General features: G+C 39.4%; 1 non-coding gene across 1 annotated transcript; it reads left to right on the forward strand.

Annotated features, from left to right (window-relative positions):
• The first annotated feature begins 19009 nt into the window (after positions 1-19009).
• On the forward strand, positions 19010-19113 carry LOC112753810 (small nucleolar RNA R71). The gene has a single exon (XR_003178175.1). It is a non-coding gene; the product is annotated as a small nucleolar RNA R71 (small nucleolar RNA).
• Positions 19114-21502: the final 2389 nt, after the last annotated feature.

Genomic DNA, 21502 nt, shown 5'->3' on the forward strand with positions numbered 1-21502 from the left:
ATAGAATCCTGCATGCCCCAGAAAGCTTCTGATTGCCTTAACATTGGCAGGTGGTGGTAATTTTTCAATTACCTCTATTTTTGCTTGATCTACCTCTATTCTCTTGTTTGAGATTTTATGCCCAAGAACAATTCCTTCAGTCACCATGAAGTGACACTTTTCCCAGTTTAAAACTAGGTTGGTTTCTTGGCATCTTTTCAGAACAAGTTTCAAGTGATCAAGACAGGAGCTGAATGAGTCTCCATATACTGAGAAGTCATCCATGAAGACTTCCAGAAATTTTTCCACCATGTCAGAGAAAATAGAGAGCATGCATCTCTGGAAGGTTGCAGGCGCATTACATAGCCCATAGGGCATCCTTCTATAAGCAAACACTCCGGATGGACATGTGAATGCTGTTTTCTCTTGATCCTGGGGATCTACTGCAATCTGGTTATAGCCTGAGTAGCCATCCAAAAAGCAGTAATAATCATGACCTGCTAGTCTCTCTAGCATCTGGTCTATGAATGGTAAAGGAAAATGATCCTTTCTGGTGGCTGTATTGAGCCTTCTGTAGTCAATACACATGCGCCACCCTGTAACTGTTCTTATAGGAACCAGTTCATTTTTTTCATTATGAATCACTGTCATGCCTCTCTTTTTTGGGACGACTTGAACAGGGCTCACCCAGGGGCTATCAGAAATGGGATAAATAATCCCAGCCTCTAGTAATTTGGTGACCTCTTTCTGCACCACTTCCTTCATGGCTGGATTTAGCCGCCTCTGTGGTTGAACCACTGGTTTGGCATTATCCTCCAGTAGGATTTTGTGCATGCATCTAGCTGGGCTTATGCCCTTAAGGTCACCTATGGACCACCCAAGAGCTGTCTTGTGTGTCCTTAGCACTTGAATAAGTGCTTCCTCTTCCTGTGAATTTAAAGCAGAGCTTATGATCACTGGAAAAGTGTCACCTTCTCCTAGAAATGCATATTTCAAGGATGGTGGCAGCGGCTTGAGCTCTGGTTTGGGAGGTTTTTCCTCTTTCAGAAGAAAGTTCAGAGGCTCTTTCATGTCCCCTGAATCCTCCAAATCAGGCTGAACATCTTTAAAGATGTTTTCCAACTCTGATTCGAGACTCTCAGCCATGTTGATCTCTTCTACCAAAGAGTCAATAAGGTCAACTTTCATGCAGTCTGTTGAAGTGTCTGGATGCTGCATGGCTTTGACAGCGTTCAACTTGAACTCGTCATCGTTGACTCTCAGGGTTATTTCCCCCTGCTGGACGTCAATGAGGGATCGTCCAGTTGCTAGGAAGGGTCTTCCTAGAATGAGAGTAGCACTCTTGTGCTCCTCCATTTCCAGCACAACAAAGTCAGTGGGAAAGGCGAATGGCCCAACTCTGACAATCATGTCCTCAATCACGCCTGATGGGTATTTAGTGGAACCATCAGCAAGTTGGAGACATATCCGGGTTGGTTTAACTTCCTCAGTTAAGCCAAGCTTCCTGATAGTGGATGCAGGTATTAGGTTGATGCTTGCCCCAAGATCGCATAAAGCTGTCTTGGTGCAATCACCTTCTAATATGCATGGTATCAGAAAACTCCCAGGGTCTTTAAGCTTTTCAGGAAAGCTTTTCAGATTGACTGCACTGCATTCTTCAGTGAGGAGAACTCTTTCTGTTTCTCTCCACTCCTTTTTATGACTCAAGATCTCTTTCATGAACTTGGCATAAGAAGGTATTTGCTCAAGTGCCTCTGCAAACGGAATCTTTATTTCAAGAGTCCTTAGATAATCTGTAAAGCGAGCAAATTGTTTATCCTGCTCCTCTTTCTGGAGTTTTTGAGGATAAGGTATCTTGGCTTTATATTCCTCAACCTTAGTGGTTAAAGAAGCCTTTTTAGAGGGGTTGTTGTCAGCACTTGTGTGTGTCTGATCCCTCACTGGCAATTGAATGCCAGAGTCAGAAGCTGGAGTGACGTTAGACGCCAGCTCACTGTCTGTTCCTGGCGCCTGAACGCCAGAAATGTGCCCCTGTTGGGCGTTCAACGCCAGATTCTTGCCTGTTTCTGGCGTTGAACGCCAATCCTGCCTTGTTTCTGGCGCTGAACGCCAGTTTTGGGCATGGTCTGGGCGTTCAGCGCCAGCCTTCCACCCATTTTCTGGCGTTTTAGTGCCAGAATTATTTTTCCCTGGGCTCTTACTGTCCTCAGGGGAATCTTTGGTGGGTCTCTCATTTCTTGACTTTTTGATGCCTTGAGGTGGGGTATTTAATGTTTTCCCACTTCTTAATTGAACTGCTTGGCATTCTTCTGCTATTTGCTTTGATAGCTGCTGCTTTGTTTGCTTAAACTGTTCGTCCATATGTATATTAGCTATCCTTGTCTCCTGTAACCTGTCTTTGAATTCAGCTAGCTGTTTTGTTAGGAAATCTAATTGCTGATTGAATTCAGCAGCTTGTTTTACAGTACTGAATTCAGCAGTTACTGTTTTAACCTCTTCATTCATGGAAGGGTTGCTGCTTAGATACAGATGCTGATTCCTGGCAACTGTATCAATGAGCTCTTGAGCTTCTTCAATTGTCTTTCTCATATGGATAGATCCACCAGCTGAGTAATCTAAAGACATCTGAGCTCCTTCTGCAAGCCCATAGTAGAAGATGTCTAACTGAACCCACTCTGAAAACATTTCAGAGGGGCATTTTCGTAGCATCTCTCTGTATCTCTCCCAGGCATCATAAAGAGATTCATTATCTCCTTGTTTAAAGCCTTGGATGTCCAGCCTTAGCTGTGTCATCCTTTTTGGAGGGAAATATTGATTTAGGAATTTTTCTGTCAGCTGTTTCCATGTTCTTATGCTGGCCTTTGGTTGGTTATTTAACCACCTCTTGGCTTGATCTTTTACAGCAAATAGAAATAGTAATAGTCTGTAGACATCCTGATCTATTTCCTTATCATGTACTGTATCAGCAATTTGTAAAAATTGTGCCAGAAACTCTGTAGGTTCTTCCTGTGAAAGACCGGAATACTGACAACTTTGCTGCACCATGATAATGAGCTGAGGATTCAACTCAAAACTACTAACTCCAATGGAGGGTATGCATATGCTACTCCCATATGAAGCAGTAGAGGGGTTAGAATATGACCCCAGAGTCCTCCTGGACTGTTCATTTCCACTTATGTCCATGATGGATCTATGGATATAACTTGGACTGATTTATCTTTTTATTTATTTTATTTTATAAGAAGTAAATACTTAAATAAAATAAAATAACTAAAAAGAATTTGAATTTTGAAAATTATTTATTTTTTTTATTTTTATTTTATTTTTATTTTTTTTTTCGTAAAAAAATTAAAAATAATTAGTTAAAAAAAACGAAATTTTTTTGAAAAAGAGGGAAGATATTTTCGAAAATTAGAGAGAGAGAGTTAGTTAGGTAGTTTTGAAAAAGTTAAGAAACAAAAAAAAAGTTAGTTAGTTAGTTGAAACAAATTTGAAAAGATAAGAAGTTAGGAAGTTAGAAGAGATATTTTGAAAAGATATTTTTGAATTTAGTGAGGAGAGAGAAAAACAATAAGATAGTACAAGATTTAAAATTTTTAGATCTAATGCTCCTTGTTTTCGAAAAATTTGGAGGGAAAACACCAAGGAACACCAAACTTAAAAATTTTAAGATCAAGACACAAGGAAAACTCAAGAACACAAGAACATGAAGGAAGAACACCAAACTTAAAATTTTTAGAAAACCAAACCAAAATTTTCGAAAATCAAAGGGGAATCAACAAGAAAACACCAAACTTAAAGTTTGGCACAAGATTTAATAGAAAAAATATTTTTGAAAAAAGAAGGTTTTGAAAAGAGTATAAAAGATTCTAACCCAATCAAATTAATGTTCTAGCCAAATGAGTTATGGGACCTTCAAAAATTTTAAGAAAGATTATTTTTGAAAACACCAAACTTAAAGTTTGGCACAAGATTTAATAGAAAAATTATTTTTGAAAAAGGTTTTTTAAAAAATATGATAGCCAATTATCATGAACATAAACACCACGTTCTAAATAACTGAGCTATAAGTTTAAAGTATTTTAACAAGGGGTAATTAATAAAAGACTCTAAACCAAAAAAAGAAAGATTTTTCCTAATCTAAGCAACAAAATAATCTGTCAGTTGTTCAAACACGAACAATCCCCGGCAACGGCGCCAAAAACTTGGTGCACGAATTGTGAATCACACTTTTCACAACGCGTACCACTAACCAGCAAGTGCACTGGGTCGTCCAAGTAATACCTCACGTGAGTAAGGGTCGAATCCCACGGAGATTGTTGGTTTGAAGCAATCTATGGTTATCTTGTAAATCTTAGTCAGGAAGTCAATTATGTTTATCAGTTGAATTGTGAATAAACAATAGAGCATGGATTAAAGGTTACTTGTTATGCAGTAATGGAGAATATGTTGGAGTTTTCGAGATGCTTTGTCCTCTGAATCTCTGCTTTCTTCTGTCTTCTGATTCACGCACGCACGTCCCCCTATGGCAAGCTGTGTGTTGGTGGATCACCGTTGTCAATGGCTACCTTCCATCCTTCCAGTGAAAACTACGCTCACGCGCTCTGTCACAGCACGGCTAATCACCGGTTGGTTCTCGATCCGGTTGGAATAGGATTTACTATCCTTTTTCGTCTGTCACTAACGCCCAACCTTCAGGAGTTTGAAGCTCGTCACAGTCATTCAATCCTTGAATCCTACTCGGAATACCACAGACAAGGTTTAGACTTTCCGGATTCTCATGAATGCTGCCGTCAGTTCTAGCTTATACCACGGAGATTCTGATTAAGGAATCTAAGAGATACTCATTCAATCGTATATAGAACGGAGGTGGTTGTCAGGCACGCGTTCATGGTTTGAGGAAGGTGATGAATGTCACGGATCATCACCTTCATCACAGTTAAGCGCGAATGAACATCTTAGATAGGAACAAGCGTGTTTGAATGGAAAACAGAAATACTTGCATTAATTCATTGAGACACAGCAGAGCTCCTCACCCCCAACAATGGGGTTTAGAGACTCATGCCGTCAGAGAATACAAAGTTTAGATCTGAAAATGTCATGAGATACAAAATAAGTCTCTAAAAGTTGTTTAAATACTAAACTAGTAGCCTAGGGTTACAAAATATGAGTGGACTATGATGGATGATGCAGAGGTCCACTTCTGGGGCCCACTTGGTGTGTGCTGGGGCTGAGATTTGAGTGAGTCACGTGCAGAGGCCATTTGTGGAGTTGAACGCCAGTTTTTATGCCAGTTTGGGCGTTCAACTCCAGTTTTTGATCCTTTTCTGGCGCTGGACGCCAGAATTGGGCAGAGAACTGGCGTTGAACGCCAGTTTACGTCGTCTATCCTTGTGCAAAGTATGGACTATTATATATTGATGGAAAGCCCTGGATGTCTACTTTCCAATGAAATTAGAAGCATGCCATTTCGAGTTCTGTAGCTCCAGAAAATCCAATTTGAGTGCAGGGAGGTCAGAATCCAACAGCATTAGCAGTCCTTTTTCAGCCTGAATCAGATTTTTGCTCAGCTCCTTCAATTTCAGCCAGAAAAATACCTGCAATTACAGAAAAATACACAACTCATAGTAAAGTCCAGAAATATGAATTTTTCCTAAAAACTACTAGAAATAGACTAAAAACTAACTAAAATAGACTCTAAACTATATGAAATTATCCCCAAAAAGCGTATAAAATATCCGCTCATCACAGATTTAGCTAAGTCACTAATCAATTGCCATGCCTCATCAGTGGTCTTGTACTTTTTCATAGACCCATTGCTAGCACTTTCCAATGTGGTCTTATCTTGGGGCCTCATGCCCTGTGTGACATAACTGAGTAACACTATCTTGTCAATCATATGGTGGGGGCATGTTTCCAGAAGATTATTGAAGTGCTCCCAGTATTCATAAAGCGTCTCGGATTCATCTTGAATAATCATGGAAATATCTTTCCTTAGTTTATCAGTAACTTCAGCTGGAAAGAACTTTTCCAAAAATTCTCTTCTGAGCGTATCCCAGTTGGATACAGTTGTTGCTGGTTGAGTGTAGTACCACTCTCTTGCCTTTCGCTCAAGAGAAAACGGGAAAGCTTTCAGCAAAATTGAAGTTTCATCAGCACCATCACGCCTGACAGTAGAACAGGCTGCTTGAAAATCTCTCAGGTGCTTGATAGGCTCTTGAGCAGGTAAGCTATGAAACTTGGGCATCAAATTGAGCAGTGCGGTCTTTATTTCAAAATCTATAGCCACCGCTGGATGATGCGCTTGGAACGGTTGCATTGAAAAATCAGGGGCTCCAGCCTCCTGTATAGTAACTCTTCTGGCTGCCGCCATGTTACCTGTACGTAAATCAACCGAATCAGTAGAACGGGAGCTGGTTTCTTCCTCAAATGGCGTTTCAAATCCGCCCTCAGAGAGGGCTAACCGACGTCGAGCTTGCCTTATTCGTGAAATAGTTCTTTCAATCTCAGGATCGAATACTGGCAAGCTTGGATCAGGTAGTGAACGCATCATCTAACGAAAGAAACAAGCAGTTCATAGTAGCAAAATAAAATAAAATGCAAATAAATAAATTCCAATTAATAACTTTAGCACTCTATTGCAACTCCCCGGCAACGGCGCCAAAAATTGATGCGAGCGGAAATTGGCGAGTTAAGAATGATTATAAATTATGCATTGCCAGTATAGTTCTCAACCAACCAGAAATCCGCTTATCAATTTAAAAAGGGGTGTCACAGAAATTAAAATTAAAATACTGGGAGTATGAATCCCAGGTCGTCTCCCAACGAGTTGCAGGAAAGTGTGCTATTTTATTAATCAGAAGGTTTTCAAAAAGGTTTGAGTTGAATGACAGAAAATTAAATTAGAGAATGTATATAAATATAAATAATAGCCTTGACTGGGAGTTGATTAGATGGAAGCCCTATTCTTGTTGCAGTACTCTCAAGATTAATTGACAATTGAGATTTATTGTGTTTAGTTGTCCCTTACTAAGTAAGGGAAAGTCAAACAAGTTGGAATGCTGTTCTATTCACAGGTTCCAATCCACTCTTGGGAGGATTGGTGTTAGTGACTAGAGAGCAATCCAACAATAAACCCAATTACAATCTTTTTCTTGAGCATTCCAACTCAAGGATTCCTTTCATCGACTCCCCATCAAGTTTGGAGACTACTCGCTCATTGTAAATGTAAAATCCATAACGTAAGAAAGGGAATTAAAGAAAGACATGATAAATAATGCTCAAAAGATTAATTTAAATTAAAAGTGATTCTTGTATTAATAAATGCTAAAATAATCCAATAGTAAAATTAAGTAAATTAAGGAACATGGAAGAGTAAAAGACAAGTGAAGAGAACGAACTAGAACGTCGAAGTCTTGATGAGGCAATAACTCTTCTCAATATCCCAATGCAAAGATAACGAAAAATAACTAGTCCTAAAAACTATGAATGTGTAGAGAGAATACCTAGAGGAGGAGTAGAACTAGATCTAAAAGCTAAAACTTTGCGGAATGAATGTTCTCTCTGGTTTCTGCATGTTCTCTGGCTCTAGTCTGCTTTTCTGGGCCGAAAACTAGGTCAAAATGGGGCCCAAAATCGCGTTGCTCATGCAGACGCGTCATTCAGCGTTCTGCTTTGCCACGCGGTCACGTCATCCATGCGGCCGCGTCACTGCGATTTGCTCTTCTCCGCGCGGTCGCGTCGCCCATGCGGCCGCGTCGCTTCTTGCTGGTCATCTCCTCAATTTCTTGTGTTCCGTCCATTTTTACAAGCTTCCTTCCCAATCTCTAACTCATTCATGCCCTATAAAGCATGAAACACTTAACACACAGATCACGACATTGAATGAAATAAAGGGGAAATAAAATACATAATTAAAAGTCTCTAGGAAGCAAGTTTTCAATCATGCAATAACTTTAGGAAGGAAATATAAATGCATGCTTATTTAATGAATAAGTGGGCAAAGATCATGATAAAACCACACAATTAAACACAATATAAACCATAAAATTGTGGTTTATCAGTATCCTGCTGCCCTGGTAATAATAAAATAACAATAATGTCATATGATAGTTTCAACAAATTCCTGATAATAATTTAGAAGTTAATATGGTTTAAACACACCTTCGAGTCATGCAATGCAATCTCTAAAGCACCAGCTTCACTACTATTTGGTTGTGGAGGACCTTACCAAATCCTTACAACATAAACCTTAATGATCCTATCTGCTCTCTTTGTGAAGATTTTTTCAAGAAAGTCACACCTTTTACCCATGTTAGATTATATATTTTTACACGCTGATATATGTGATGTACTTATATAAACAACATCTAAATGTAGGCGGGTGCATTTGAAACTCAAATTGCAATTACATGAAATTTTAATTGAAATCCCTCCACAATTTCCCTCCAAAGAGGAGTATGTAGGAGAAATAATAGGCTTATAGATTAGGTGTGATGGCCATCCTTAAAAATTATTAATAGTATTAACATGTATACATGTATGCATGACATGAACATTAATGAGTGATCTAAAATCTTTACACTTGGATAGCCTGAATGATCAAACTACTCAAGATTTCTATTTTAAATAGATGATTTTTATGTTGGGTTGTCCTTTTTCTTTATTACTAAAAGTTTTCATGTTAACTGTTGTTGGTTATAACTTATAACCTAAAGATTTCATGGCCTCCTCAAAGCATAATTCCAAAGAAGGCAGGGCATTTAGAAAACTAGCACTCACCTTTAAGAGACAAAGGAATAACGCTATAGGTAAGTCGCATTATTGTTGGACTCTAAAAATGCACTCCATTTTCTTATGTATATACACTACAAAAAAAAAAGTCCTATGGTCACGGTAAAAAGCTAGTACAAAAGGTGAGCATAGATCTATGGTCACGGTTTTGGATCTATGGTCACGGTTTTTTACCGTGGCTTATTCTCTCGTGGCCATAGGTCTATGGTCACGGTTTTTTTATCTATGGTCACGGTTTCTATGGTCACAGTTTTAATTTTTAAATTCTGACACTTTAGGCCACGTTTTTTCACCGTGACCATAGCCTCTATGGTCACCCCGCCTTAAAACTGTGACCATAGCCTTATCTATGGTCACGATTTTCACCGTGGCCATAGCTTATCTATGGTCACAGTTTTTTGCTGTGACCATAGCCCTATCTATGGTCACGGTTTTCACAGTGGCCATAGCTTATCTATGGTCACGGTTTAGCCTGTTTTGTTTTATGAAATTTAATTTTTTTAAAGCATAATCACATCCCAAAATGGTGATAAACACAAATAAATCTAAGAATGAGAAATTCAATAAATCTAAATGATAAAAGTTTCATTAAAAACTAGATATCCATTACAACACTAGTCAAAATAGGGTGTAATTTATCCATTACATGTAATATTGGATAAAGTCTCTAATCAAAAAGTAAAGAACACATCAAAATAAAATATTTAGATAACAAAAATCATTATAAGACCCATCCCATCTTATATTTGCTTAGAATATATTTTCTTCACATCATGTCCTCCTACTAACAAAAGAAATAAACATGTTAATAATAAATATGGAGAGCAAGTTTAATAAGTCAATCAACATTAAAATTTCAACCGCTAAACAACAAAGAGCATTTGCTAAGATTTTCAGCCACATAAAAAGAATATACTAAGTATAATAAGAACTAGTGCTTCTGCTAATAATTTTATATGGATTTAAACTTTGATTAGATTAATGTTAATTTTTTTTATTTTGGCTTGGCTTACATGGCAGTTTTCCTAGGATAATTAATATGAGTAGCTACGAGGCACTTATCTCTAACATGCACTCTCTAATCATCATTATATTTAATTTTATTCATTCAAAACTTAAGGCTATATGGCCACTTTGATTTGCACAAATTTCCATCACGAATGGTCATAGGAACTTGATTTTAGGCAAGTTTCAACTCAATGCAAACTAATATTATACAACTACTAATAGAAGTGGCAGTAATTAAATTTTATGCAGCATATATAATTAACAAGCTAAGGTGGCATTATTGATTAATTAAAATTGTAAAATGAAGTTTATTGTTTCTCAGTAAAAGGAGGCAGAAAGCATTCTAAGTCTAACATAAGAATCATAAAAAGCTCATGCTAAATTTTGCGAACTGAGAACAAAAGAATCAGAATTTTAGTGGAATGAAATAGAATGAATCAATTTCATTATGAACCATTCCATTACAAAATTTAACCATTCAAACCGTAATAGCCGTAACCTTAGTTTGGACTCATTTTATATTTCTATTCCTTTTCAAACTGTCAATCACAGCATAGCCCGATGAAGCTGATGCGTGGAAAACTTGTCTCTCAACAAATCTCCCTTTGGCAAGTGTACCGAAGTTGTCGTCAAGTAAAAACTCACAATAGAGTGAGGTCGAATCCCACAGAGATTGATCGATCAAGCAACTTTAATTAGAAGAATGTTCTAGTTGAGCGAATTCAGAATTTGGGTTGAGAGTTGCAGAAAATAAAATGGCGAAAATGTAAATAACAGAAAAGTAAATACTAGAATTAAAGGACTGGAAGTAAATGACTGAAAATAAATTGCAGAATTGTAAATGGGAATGGGGGATTTGCTCATAAAAGTAAATGGCAGAAATTAAAGAGAATGGGTAAGATTAGAGATGGGGAGTTCATTGGGCTTAGGAGATGTTGCAATTCTCCGGATCAAGTTCATTTTCATCTCTTCCTCAATCAATACACTCATTGATCTCCTTGGCAATCTTAAGTGATTGAATTGCAATTCCTTGCAATTCAATCTCTCAAATCTTGATCAATAGCCAATTCCTTGGTCAATTGCTCATGAGAAGAGATGAAGTATGGTCACTGATTATACCACATGCATTTCCCAAACCAAGTATTGAGAGGGTTACAGTCACATACCCATCCAAACCCAATTTGGTCCAGCATGAGAAAGCATTTCTAGCTTGATCTCTTCATTCCTCTTCCAAGGTTCAAAAGAGATCCAAGTTTGAATAGCTTCTCTTCCAAGATAACTACTCAATTGGATGAAGATCGAAAGCTTTCAAGTAAAATCAAGAGGAAAGATAGAAGAAGAACAATGAAAATTAGTATTGATCCATCAAATTACAACAGAGCTCCCTAACCCAATGAAAGGGGTTTAGTTGTTCATAGCTCTTGAAAATGAAAACAAAGATGGAGAATACCTCATAAAACTAGAAATTGCAAAGAAAGTAAATACAGAGAGTGGTTCTTCAGCCTCCAGAACTCCTTTACAATTCAAAGTCACTCCTATATATACTACTCTTCTCAGCTTCTAGTTTACTCTTCAAGTCTTGGGCCTTTGGATCTTGAGTTTGAAGCAGTTCTTTTCTTCATTTGGGCTTGGCTTTACTTGCAGAGAGAAAGTGCTAAGTGGGTAGAGACTTCAGCTCAGGACGTTAGGGGTGTTAATATTTAGTGAGAATATAAGTTCGAGAACGTTAGTGACACTTAACATTGTCACTAACGTTCCAATGCACCCCTTTGCCTTACGTTAAAACCCACGTTAACTAGGTTAACGTGGCTTTTAACATTGCCTTGTTAGTCCTTCGAGAACATTAGTGACACTCAACATTGTCACTAACGTTCCAGTGTGCCCCTTCTTGTTTCACGTTAAAGCCCACGTTAACTAGGTTAACGTGGCTTCTAACGTGGTCCTTGCCAACCTTCGAGAACGTTAGTGACACTCAACATTGTCACTAACGTTCCAATGTGCCCCTGGGTCTCACGTTAGAGTCCACGTTAACTAGGTTAACGTGGCTTCTAACGTGGCCATCTTTTAGCCATCCCAACGTTAGTGACAATGTTGAGTGTCACTAACGTTGGCTCATCTTTCATTTCTCATCGTTAGCTTCCATGTTAACCAAGTTAACGTGGAGGTTAACGTGACTCTTGGGGGTTGTGTGGTTGCTTCAACGTTAGTGACAATGTTGAGTGTCACTAACGTTGTCGACAACTCTTCATCCTCTATGTTAATTCCCACGTTAACCAAGTTAACGTGGGAGTTAACGTGGTACTTAGCACCATAGGCCAACGTTAGTGACAATGTTGAGTGTCATTAACGTTGGCTTCTCTCCCTCCTCCTTAACGTTAGAGGCCACGTTAACTAGGTTAACGTGGCTTCTAACGTGGCCACTTATGAGTGATTGCCAACGTTAGTAACAATGTTGAGTGTCACTAACGTTGGCTCAACTTCTCTTCTCCACGTTAGAGTTCACGTTAACTTGGTTAACGTGACTCTCTAACGTGGGCATTGATGGCTTTCTTTGAGAGTGTTATTGGCAATCACTTTTCTCATTAATCCTTGCAAGTTACCTCCGCTTTCTTGCTCCTTTTTGGTCCTGAAATCAAGCAACAAAGTACATCAAAGCTCCAGTCCAAGTCATGAGTAATGCATCATAATATTTGTCACTAAACTTATGCAAAATCCTCATGAAATCATGTAAAATGCACAATGTGTGCTTGAGTCAAGGCATAAGTGAATATTTACCCAAAACTAGCTTATTTCCTAAAGAAATGCATGAAACTAACCTAAAAACAGTAAAGAAAAGGTCAGTGAAACTGGCCAAGATGCCCTGGCATCACAACACCAAACTTAAAGCTTGCTTGTCCCTAAGCAAGTACTGGAACAAGAGAATGATGAATGGAATATCCAGAGGAATGAGTCATTCTTGTGGAAGTCATATTACTGATTTTATGGTGGTTTCATGCATAGCAACTTAGGTTCATTCCATTACTGGCTTTCAGACCTTTATCATGTCCCTAAACACTTACTTTGTTTATATCTCATGAGACTTTTATTCATTGATCCTTTTATTGTTGTTTCAAGGATTATTTGTGTTATTTAGGCTAAGTGCTCTGTAAGGGGGCAACTCTTTAAGATAAGCTTTCAGCCAACACTCCCGAACCAGTTGGTTCAAGGTGCTAGGTGTTGAAGCACCCCTAAGGACTTACTCCCTCAAGTCTCTCCCCCATACATACACACCACAAGCATATAGTTTATTTGTTTTCTTTTCTTGAGACCTTGGTGTCCAGCACCTCTTTGGGTTACTAAATGCTCTGTAGTGAGGGTTACTCTTGATAGTGGATTTTCAGCTGATAATCCCGGGTTAGTTAACCCAAGTTACCAAGTGATGAAGCACCCCTAAGAGCTTATTCATCCAAGTAGATCCCTCACACAGGGGCACCACAGACACTTGCCTCAAGCTTAAAACCATTGATGCCTAGCCTTATTGCTTACTCTTTTTCTTTTGTTTTTCACTTCCATTGTTCTTTCCCTTTTCTCTTCTTAGGATCTTGTTATTAACTTAGTCTCATGAGTGTATCCAAAGCAAAGTATTCAGGATAGATAGTTGTCCTCCTAACCTTGTGGTTGAACCAACTTAGCTAACTTATGACTACCCCAAGGATTCATGAATGCACTTCCACAATATAAACTCCACTCTGGTCTTTTACAACTATACTTATTCTCTTTTTATTTGATTTAAAGGGATAAGCTTACAAGTAAACAAGGGAGTGATGCAGTGACATAAAGACCAGTGCACATAGACTCTCTTCAATACCAAAAACTAAAAATAACATGATTTGAAAAAGGTTTAAACATAACATGGAAGCAAGTTCTATTTCATACAAGATCTTCCTTATTTAAAACACAGAGAAAGATGGAACAAAGAAGGAACTCCACCACCTTTTACTGTTGTGGGTGTCCACGCTCTTTTCCTTGCTTGTCCTCCTTGTTTTTGTTGCCTCGCTTCTTTGGGTGAAAGTGCACCATTTCCTTATAAGATTCCTACAAGGTCACTGGAAGTTGCTTGTTCCCAAAGCACTTGAGACATAGTTAGCTTATATGTATGCTTGTGCCTCTTGAACTCAGTTTGGTGTGTGAACACCAAACTTAGTTCTTTGCCCAGTACACAATATTGCATATATGCAGAGACCCTCATATCTTATTATCAACAATGCAATGATCACCTATAGTCTAACTACACCTAAGTGGTTTCTCTTGGTTGGGTGGAGCTAGCAATGTTCTTTTGGGAGTGGGATGTAATTCTAACCAATGTCCTTTAGTTGAACACCAAACTTAGAATTACACCATCACTCTTGGATTGTTCTAGTGTGGAACACCAAACTTAGCTCCTTTCAATACAGGGGAAACCACTTGTGACTTTTATTGAAATAAGGATGAAATTGAAACTACCTGAGGTTGGGTTGCCTCCCAACAGAGCGCTCTTTTATTGTCGCTAGCTCGACGAGTTCTTAATTATTTGAGATGGTACTTTACTCTGGGGTCTTCCCCCATGTTGCCCAGATAATGCTTGAGTCTTTGTCCATTCACTGTAAAAGTCCTCTTTGAGCCTTCATCCGTGATTTCGATGTGGCCATATGGTGACACTTTTGTAACCAAGAAAGGTCCGGACCACCTTGACTTGAGTTTCCCTGGGAACAGCCTTAATTTAGAATTGTAGAGGAGTACTTGCTGCCCTTTTTCGAAACTCCTGGGTGCCAAGTGCATGTCATGTTTTCTTTTTGCCTTCTCTTTATACATCTTAGTGTTTTCATAGGCTTGTGACCTGAATTCCTCCATCTCTTGCAGCTGCAAGATTCTTTTTGCACCAGCAGAAATGCTGTCAAAATTTAGTATCTTGATAGCCCAAAGAGCTTTATGTTCCAGCTCCAGTGGTAAATGACAAGCTTTCCAAGTGGGGTTTTGAATGCTGTTCTGTATGCCCACAGAGCATCATCCAACTTCTTCGACCAATCCTTTCTAGATGCGCCCACAGTCTTTTACAGGATCCTCTTCAGCTCTCTGTTGGATATCTCAGTTTGCCCATTTGTTTGAGGATGGTAAGGTGTGGCTACTTTGTGTTTTACCCCATATCATAAGAGGAGAGCTTCCAGTGGTTTGTTACAAAAGTGGCTCCCTCCATCACTGATGAGGGCTCTTGGGACTCCAAACCGGCTGAAGATATTCTTCCTGAGGAAGTTCATGACTACCTTGTTATCATTAGTTGGGGTTGCAATAGCTTCTACCCACTTGGAAACATAATCTACTGCTACCAGGATGTAATTGTTTGCATATGAGGTTGGGAATGGTCCCATGAAATCAATTCCCCACACATCAAACAGTTCAAGTTCCAAGATGAAATTTTGTGGCATGGCATTTCTTTTGGGCAGGTTTCCAGATCTTTGGCATTCATTGCAACTTTTTACTATCTCTTTGGCATCCTTGAAAAGAGTGGGCCAAAAGAATCCACTTTGTAACACCTTTGCTGCAGTTCTGTCCCCTCCAAAGTGCCCGCCATAGCATGAACCGTGACAGTTCCACAGGACTTCTCTCCCTTCCTCTTCCGAGACACATCTTCTAAAAATTTCATCTGAACATTTCTTGAAGAGATATGGCTCATCCCAGACAAAGTATTTTGCATCATTCATGAGCTTCCTCTTTTGATGCTTATTGATCCCTGAGGGTAATGCTCCAGTTGCCTTGAAATTTGCAATATCTGCGAACCATGGTGCTTTATGAACTGTCATCAACTGCTCATCAGGGAAGAGCTCGTTAACACTTGTATCATTTTCTCCACCTTGATCATGAGGGATTCTAGATAAGTGATCTGCCACCTTGTTCTCCACTCCCTTCTTGTCTCTGATTTCAATATCGAATTCCTGCAACAGTAAGATCCACCTTATTAGTCTTGGCTTCGATTCTTGCTTGGCAAACAAATATTTAAGTGCTGTGTGATCTGTAAAAAACGATCACTTTAGCACCAATGAGGTATGATCTAAATTTGTCAAATGCAAAAACTATTGCTAGCAATTCCTTTTCAGTAGTGGTATAATTTCTTTGAGTTTCATTAAGGACTTTGCTAGCATAGTATATCACACGAACTAGGTTATCTTTCCTTTGTCCTAACACTGCCCCAACTGCAAAATCAGATGCATCGCACATCAATTCAAATGGTAAATTCCAATCAGGTGGGGAAATAATAGGAGCAGAGGATAACCTCTTTTTCAAATGTGTAAATGCTAGCATGCAGGTTTCATCAAAGATGAATGGTGTATCAGACACAAGGAGATTGCTTAAGGGCTTGGCTATCTTTGAAAAATCTTTAATAAATCTTCTGTAAAAACCAGCATGCCCTAAAAAACTTCTAATTGCCTTGACATCACTGGGTGGGGGTAGTTTTTCAATAAGTTCCACTTTAGCTCTATCAACCTCAATGCCTTGGCGAGAGACTTTGTGACCAAGGACTATTCCCCCTGTCACCATAAAGTGGCATTTTTCCCAGTTCAAAACCAAATTGGTCTCTTGGCACCTTTTCAATACCAAGGCGAGGTGATGTAGGCAACTAGGAAAAGAATCTCTGAATACCGAGAAATCATCCATAAAAACTTCAATGAATTTTTCTATCATATCTGAAAAGATAGAAAGCATGCAGCGTTGGAAAGTTGCAGGGGCATTACACAACCCAAATGGCATGCGCCTATAGGCAAACACTCCATACGGACAGGTAAATAAAGTTTTCTCTTGGTCTCTTGGATCAACCACTATTTGGTTGTATCCTGAATAACCGTCGAGAAAACAATAATAAGCGTGCCCTGCAAGTCTTTCCAACATCTGATCCATGAATGGAAGGGGAAAATGGTCCTTTCGTGTAGCCTCATTGAGCTTCCTGTAGTCTATGCACATCCGCCATCCTGTGACGGTCCTTGTAGGTATGAGCTCGTTCTTCTCATTGGTAACCACAGTGATCCCTCCCTTCTTCGGTACGACATGTGTGGGGCTAACCCAAGGGCTATCCGAAATTGGGTATATGACTCCTCCTTGCCAAAGCTTCATAACCTCTTTCTGCACCACTTCCTTCATGATTGGGTTCAGCCTTCTTTGGGATTGAATGGATGGCTTGGCGTCATCTTCCAACAGTATTTTATGCATGCATATGGCTGAACTGATTCCCTTCAAGTCAGCAAGGGTCCATCCAATGGCACCCTTATGCTCCCGTAGCACCTTGAGTAGCTCGTCCTCTTGATCTTGACTGAGGGATGAATTTATGATCACTGGGTAGTTTTCATTTTTTCCTATATATGCATATTTGAGAGTGGGTGGCAGTGCTTTGAGTTCAAGTTTGGGTGCTTCTGATTTTTCGCTCCCTTCCTTTGGTGCATCTGGTATATGTGTTTCTGTTGTAGCTACCTCTTCACTTGATTCAGATTCTTCCTCCACCAATCTCTCGTTCTCTTCAGGTTCATCTTCTTCAAAATTCTCCTGCACTTCATCCTCAAGTGCATCTAACCTCATGCATTCCCCCAATTGTTCCGATGGATAACTCATGGCCTTGAACACATTAAATGTCATCTTTTCATTGTGTAATCTAAGGGTGAGGTCACCCTTTTGAACATCAATGACAGCTCCAGCAGTAGCCAAAAATGGCCTTCCCAAAATGATGGAGGTTTTGGCGTCTTCTTGCATGTCCAGCACCACAAAATCTGCTGGGAATATGAAATCTCCTACTTTTACTAGCAAATCCTCCACTATCCCGTAAGGGAATTTGAACGATCGGTCTGCCAGTTGTAGAGCCATTTTTGTTGGTTTAGCCTCCTCAATTTTCATCTTTCTCATCATAGCTACTGACATCAAATTGATGCTGGCCCCTAAGTCACAAAGAGCCTTTTCTACTGTGATTTCTCCTATAATGCAAGGGATCTGAAAACTCCCAGGATCCTTCAGTTTCTGAGGTAGTTTATGCTGAATGATAGCACTGCACTCTTCAGTTAGTATCACAGTCTCATTGTTCTTCCAGCTTCTTTTCTTAGTCATTAGTTCCTTCAAAAACTTGGCATAAAGTGGCATTTGTTCTATGACTTCAGCAAATGGTATGTTGATTTGTAGCTTCTTGAAGATTTCCAAAAATCTCAAGAACTGGTTGTCATCTTCTTTTTTCTTCAATAGCTGGGGGTATGGAGCTCTTGAGATGTTGAGTTGGGGTATCCTTTTCTCTTTCTGCAAACTTGGCGTAGGGGGTTGCATTCCATCTTGCTCCTCTTCCTTTTCAATTGAGCTTTCTTCTAGTGGTTTTTGGGGATGTTCCTTCAGTTCCTTTCTACTCCTAAGTGTGATAGCTTGACACTCCTCCCTTTTGCTTGAATGGGTATCATAGCAAAAATTGTGGTTCGGAAGCTGCTTAAAAAGATAGCTGATTTGTGTCTCCAGTTTTGTGATGGCAGCATTTTGATTCTGCATGTTTGACTGCACTTCCTCTCTGAATGCTTTACTGTCTTGAATGTCTCTGCATATTCCTTCAATGAATGTTTCAATCTTAGAGAGCTTGTCATCAATTGATGAGTGGTTCGGAGTAGATGTGCTGCTTTGATTTTGATAAGTATGTGGAGAAGTATTGTTGTGGGGGTGTTGAGATGTCCTCTGGGTGAATTGTTGGTGAGCTGCATTGTTGTTGGAATTGTAACGTCTCTGGTCTTGGTTTTGATCTTGCTCACTTCCCCACCCAAAGTTCGGGTGATTTCTCCATCCAGGGTTGTAAGTCTTGGAGTATGGATCATAGTTTTTCCTTGGTGAATTCCCAATGTAGTTGGCTTGCTCCTGACTCCCTTCTGCTTCTTGGTTTACTCCTTCTTGTGTTGTTGATGAAGTGGAGATTGCTGCTACTTGGTTCATCTACATCTTCTTGGTGATGTCAGCCAGCTGCTGAGTAATGAGCTTGTTTTGGGCCAACAGAGCATCTACATTGTTTAGCTCCATCACTCCTCTTGTGTTCCCTCTTTCGGAAGCATAGAAGTAGTCATTTTCTGCTACTGTTTCAATAACATCTATAGCTTCCTCAATGGTCTTCTTCATGTTCAAAGACCCTCCAGATGAATGATCTACTGCCTTCTTTGACTCATAAGAGAGCCCTTCATAGAAAATGTGCAGCTGGACCCATTCGTTGAACATGTCAGGTGGACACCTCCTTGTTAAGTCTTTGAACCTCTCCCATGCTTCATACAGAGTCTCACCATCCTGTTGCCTGAAGGTTTGAACCTCAGCTCTTAGCCTATTGATTCGTTGAGGAGGGTAGAATCTTGCTAAGAATTTGTTCACCACATCCTTCCAAGTTGTCAAGCTCTCCCTTGGGAAGGATTCTAGCCACTTGGCTGCCTTGTCTCTGAGTGAGAAGGGAAATAAGAGCAATCTATAGGCATCAGGATGAACACCATTAGATTTCACTGTGTCACATATTCTCAGGAAGGTGGTCAAATGTTGGTTGGGATCTTCTTGAACACCTCCTCCAAACGAACAGTTGTTCTGAACAAGGGTGATGAGTTGTGGTTTAAGTTCAAAGTTGTTGGCATGGATTGTTGGCTTTTGGATGCTACTTCCACAATTGCCTGGGTTTGGATTAATATAGGAGCCCAAAACTCTTCTATCCTCCCCAGCATGATTTGCTCCACCTCCTCTGCCATGGTTGTGAGTCTCTTCTTCATGATGATTTTCCATGTTTTCTTCCATGTTTGGTTCAAATTATTCCTCAAACTGTTCCTCCTCTTCTGCAGCACCAACTACTTGTTTTCCTCTTGCCTCCCTCCTTAGTCTAAGGAAGGTTCTCTCTGGTTCAGAATCAAAGGAAGTTGAAGCCCCGCTTCTTCTCCCAGTCATACAACCAACAAGTACAAGCAGAGAAGATAGGTGCAGACAGTATTTATGTCAGAATTGATGTTAGTCGTGGGTGATGCAATATATCAAACAGTTAGTGGGTTAGCAAACATAATTGAAAATAACAAAGAAAAACAAAAGAGTAGATGGAGAAGGGAAGAAGTTTAACTAAAACAAAAAGCAAATCAATCAAACAGAAAATGAAATACACAAAATAAAATGCTCAATCTAGTGATCTTCCAATCTAATCATTGTTGATGCACAATCAATCCCGGCAACGACGCCATAAACTTGATGCGTGAAAAACTTGTCTCTCAATAAATCTCCCTTCGGCAAGTGTACCAAAGTTGTCGTCAAGTAAAAACTCACAATAGAGTGAGGTCGAATCCCACAGGGATTGATTGATCAAGCAACTTTAATCAGAAGAATGTTCTAGTTGAGCGAATCCAGAATATGGGTTGAGAGTTGCAGAAAATAAAATGGCGGAAATATAAATAACAGAAAAGTAAATGCTAGAATTAAAGGACTGGAAGTAAATGACTGAAAATAAATTGCAGAATTGTAAATGGGAATGGGGGATTTGCTCATAAAAGTAAATGGCAGAAATTAAAGAGAATGGGTAAGATTAGAGATGGGGAGTTCATTGGGCTTAGGAGATGTTACAATTCTCCGGATCAAGTTCATTTTCATCTCTTCCTCAATCAATGCACTCATTGATCTCCTTGGCAATCTTAAGTGATTGAATTGCAATTCCTTGCAATTCAATCTCTCAAATCTTGATCAATAGCCAATTCCTTGGTCAATTGCTCATGAGAAGAGATGAAGTATGGTCACTGATTATACCACATGCATTTCCCAAACCAAGTATTGAGAGGGTTACAGTCACATACCCATCCAAACCCAATTTGGTCCAGCATGAGAAAGCATTTCTAGCTTGATCTCTTCATTCCTCTTCCAAGGTTCAAAAGAGATCCAAGTTTGAATAGCTTCTCTTCCAAGATAACTACTCAATTGGATGAAGATCGAAAGCTTTCAAGTAAAATCAAGAGGAAAGATAGAAGAAGAACAATGAAAATTAGTATTGATCCATCAAATTACAACAGAGCTCCCTAACCCAATGAAAGGGGTTTAGTTGTTCATAGCTCTTGAAAATGAAAATAAAGATGGAGAATACCTCATAAAACTAGAAATTGCAAAGAAAGTAAATACAGAGAGTGGTTCTTCAGCCTCCAGAACTCCTTTACAATTCAAAGTCACTCCTATATATACTACTCTTCTCAGCTTCTAGTTTACTCTTCAAGTTTTGGGCCTTTGGATCTTGAGTTTGAAGCAGTTCTTTTCTTCATTTGGGCTTGGCTTTACTTGCAGAGAGAAAGTGCTAAGTGGGCAGAGACTTCAGCTTAGGACGTTAGGGGTGTTAATATTTAGTGAGAATATAAGTTCGAGAACGTTAGTGACACTTAACATTGTCACTAACGTCCAATGCACCCCTTTGCCTTACGTTAAAACCCACGTTAACTAGGTTAACGTGGCTTTTAACGTTGCCTTGTTAGTCCTTTGAGAACGTTAGTGACACTCAACATTGTCACTAACGTTCCAGTGTGCCCCTTCTTGTTTCACGTTAAAGCCCACGTTAACTAGGTTAACGTGTCTTCTAACGTGGTCCTTGCCAACCTTCGAGAACGTTAGTGACACTCAGCATTGTCACTAACGTTCCAATGTACCCCTGGGTCTCACATTAGAGTCCACGTTAACTAGGTTAACGTGGCTTCTAACGTGGCCATCTTTTAGC

This window comes from Arachis hypogaea, chromosome 15, assembly GCF_003086295.3.
Source record: "Arachis hypogaea cultivar Tifrunner chromosome 15, arahy.Tifrunner.gnm2.J5K5, whole genome shotgun sequence".
In the NCBI taxonomy this organism is placed as follows: Eukaryota; Viridiplantae; Streptophyta; class Magnoliopsida; order Fabales; family Fabaceae; genus Arachis; species Arachis hypogaea.